Source organism: Sinocyclocheilus rhinocerous, unplaced genomic scaffold (genome assembly GCF_001515625.1).
Source record: "Sinocyclocheilus rhinocerous isolate Xijiao unplaced genomic scaffold, SAMN03320098_v1.1 scaffold404, whole genome shotgun sequence".
NCBI classification, from domain to species: Eukaryota; Metazoa; Chordata; class Actinopteri; order Cypriniformes; family Cyprinidae; genus Sinocyclocheilus; species Sinocyclocheilus rhinocerous.
This window is the reverse complement of record NW_015628680.1, coordinates 182,464-186,387: the sequence shown is the minus strand read 5'-3', so window position 1 is coordinate 186,387 and position 3,924 is coordinate 182,464.

The window sequence follows — 3,924 nt, the reverse complement described above, 5'->3', positions numbered from 1 at the left end:
TTCAGGACAGTACTAAATAAAAAATAACATGCAATTTTCATGATCCCTCTTATTTGGGATCTACTTACACTGAAAGTTACCTCCGTTTTGGAACTGAAAGCTGAGTGTATCCGCTTGCTTACCCTTAAACATACCCGGGTAGGTCACATAGGGTTGGGAATCGAAAATCAATTCCAATTCCAGAATCGGATACTTAAGGTCAGGAATCGGATACTTGTTGTCAAATTAAAATTTCGATTCCGTCTATCGATTCCTATGCGCTTTTTCTTCTTCATTTGTGAGGAGCTAGCGATCTGCCAGGACCTTGCTCGCTAATCTAAGCGCTCCAAAGTTTGGCTACATTTGCGATCAGAAGCCAAAAAAGCCATGTATAATATCAGTGATAGCTAAACATGTTGCAAGAGAGGTGTCACCACCAACATGACAAAGCACTTTAATTTAATAGATCGTTAAAGATCGCGAACACGATTCAAACACCAACGTGATTCTATTCCTAAATTACAATGATTCGTCCGATTCATTCCTCAAGCTTTGACGTGTCGATCAATGTTGTGATCATGTGGTTCATCCGTGCAGAGTACGATCACATCACTGTGATTTAAACATTTAAATCTGCGTTCACACTGCGCTGACCTAAAGACAGCAGCTGTCTGTCATGAATGAAACAGCTTCAGTCTTTTCAGCCACACAGTACCATTATTTCTGTTACAAACATTCAAATCACAGAAGTACTGGGATAAAAGTTTATAGTTCAGATATAAACTGTGTGTACGATGTGTAAGGTAGCGATTAAAATAGAGTAAATCACCTTTTGAAAGTCATGTGACACTTCAAATGAAGATTTATGATTACATTGTTACGCCAGTAGGTGGCGAAAAGGGGCTGTTAAAATGTATCTGTCTTTGAATCATACAAGAGATTCGTTCAAGAACACCGATTCATCCAGTAATGAATCAAGTACATCTTGAGTGAGTCATTGAATCATTCATTCATGAATTACATGTGATTTTGTTTAGTAGTCTAATGTTTTTTCTTCAGAATCATGAGAGAACCACAACTTCCATTGGGGGAAAAAACCTCAATTTATCCAGAATCATGCAGTTCTATTTTGCACACAAACAGCTCTGAAAGAGTTTTTATGTAGCCTGTTGATTTCTGTTCATGGTATTCAGCTCCAATAAATGGTTTGCAAAAAAGAGACACAGGATAAATGTTTGATATCGTTATTTAATCACATTGGAATCGAAACTGGGAATCGAAAAGAATCGGAATTGATCAAATTCAAACGATACCCAACCCTATGTAGACGTAGCGTAAGCCCCGGTGAGAATATGTTTGTCTCGCGAGAACCGACGTTTGTTTACAGGAGCAAAGGAAGCAAAGTTTCTTTACTTTAGCAAAGGAAACCCAGTCTCCTCTCGGCTTATATCAAAATCCTCCCACATCTTTCTTTACAAATCTTCATTTTGTACTTCTAATTCGTCACCGGTGTTTTGTTTTGCTCTTACAGACGAGCTTACGCTACGGAATGAATGCGCATACAACAGTTAGCGGAAGCTAGAGATTACGGTTTATAAAGTTTTAAATATGGATATATTTCTTACACAAACGCATTGATTTGCTACAGGAGGCCTTTATTCACCTCTGGAGCCATGTGAGGCACTTTTAATGATGGATGGATGCACTTTATTGGACTTCTTTTGGACTATTGAAAAATAACACCCGTTCACTCCCATTATAAAGCTTGGAAGAGCCAGGACATTTTTTTAAAATAACTCCGATTGATTCGTCTGAAAGAAGAAAGTCATATACAGCTAGGATGGCTTGAGGGTGAGTTAATCATGGGCTAATTTAGATTTTTGTGTGAACTATCCCTTTAAAGCCTGTGTCACGACAAAACAATGCAAACAGCACAGTGAGATAAAAGCTCATATTCTATTAGTTGCATGGAAAAAAAGAAAAAAAAAGAAAAGTTATATTGCATATTTTGACACTTATGTATTAAAGAATCCAAAAGTTAAGGCAAGACAACCTAGAGGACACTGCAGGTTAAATTTTAACGCTACAGTAACATTATTTTTAGCTGTTGAAAACCACAGGATTTACATACGAGATCTGTGAAACAACAGCCTCGTTATGTACAGCATGCAAATAACCTATATGATAATGCACAGACCAGACTCTACGTAAATACACAGCAAATTATTCATGCAGGTGGAACATCGGAGCATCAGCAGGATCTGAGATGAAGTTCCTATTCTGCATTACTGAGGAAAAACAGCAAACAACAAATGGGTGCCGTCAGAATGAGAGTCCAAACAGCTGATAAAAACATCACAATAACCTACTGACCCAGACTGAGAGACCATTTAAAGGCTCAGGAAACCTTTGCAGGTGTTTTGAGGTAATTAGCTGATTAGGGTGTGACACCATGACTTTCCAATATTGAACTTATTTACGATATTCACATTTTCTGAGACACTGAATTTTGGGTTTTCATTATCTGTAAGCCACTAATCATCAAAATTTCAAGAAATAAAGGCTTGAAATATTTCACTCTGTGTGTAATGAATCTATATAATATATGGGTTTCACTTTCTGAAATGAGTGACAAAACATATTGACCTTTTTCATGATATTCTAATTTTTTTTTAGATGTACCTGTAATCCACAGCACTCCAGTCCATCAGTTAACATCATAGAGTCCATAATCCATAATAATTCTTCCTCCAGTGAAAAAGTGTTCTGGTGTGAATCAGGAGAGAAATCTGCACAGATCAAGCAGCGTTTAAACAGCTCTAAACACATATGTGGCTGGATTTTGATGTGAGAGACGACAGCAGATGCACTTTTTCACTGGAGGAAGCATTATTATGGACTCATATACCATGTTCTGTCTGAATACTCGATTCTGATTGGCTGGCAGGTATGCATTAAATCTATTTAATGCACAGGTAGTTCTAAATCAGTTTAATCACCGTTCTGTATTAATGCTCTGCCTTAATTGATGCACACAAACAAACCCAGAGAGAGAGAGAGAGAGAGATCGCGCTGCACACACACAGAAGCATTCAGGAGCACAGAGACTTGTTGTCAACGCTGCCCCGCGACTTTTATTAATAAAACAGCCTAGATATTGGATCGCTGCATTATATTCCTCAGCAACGAGGAGGTGAAATCGCTGTTTTTGAAGTAACTAAACTCACAGCTTCATTGTTTGTAGAGAGAGACGCACAGACGCAGGTAACTCACCCACACATCTCTCTCTCAATCGATAATTAATTTTAATAAATGTGATCTTACCGCACTATTTCATCTGTGTGTCTGATCTGTAGCAGGCAGAATGCTAGAGAAACCGAGCCATAACTGATGATAATAACCGTTATTTTTACCCTCCCGGTCAAATATTGCACTGCAAACATCATAAACAGATTTAACTTTTCAATGCTGGCGAATGAGCATGGTATAAGCGGGATAATGCACGGCTAGTAGGGATGCACCGAAATGAAAATACTGGGCCGAAGGCCGAATACGTTTTTTCGAGTTTTTTTCCCCATGTATTTTGCCAATTTTTTTCACCACTGCACAAATTAAACAGCCAAAATGTGCTTTTTACTGTTTTGTCTTCCTTTTCAAAGAAAAAATCTATTACAAAACAACAATTTACAAATATTTAACACTGAACATTTTTTAACATTCTAGCAGACATTATTATACCAACAAAGCACAATTTAACTTAAAATTAATAAGTTAGTAAAATAATATTTTTTTGGCGCTCAGACCCCCTTCTTGAATCAGGCATGTATTTTTACTGTAAAATGAAATGCAGCCTTGTTGAGCAGAAGAGACTTCTTTTAAAACATTAGAAAATATTACAGATCACAATTTGAACACTATGTGTGAATGTTATAATAAATGTATTAA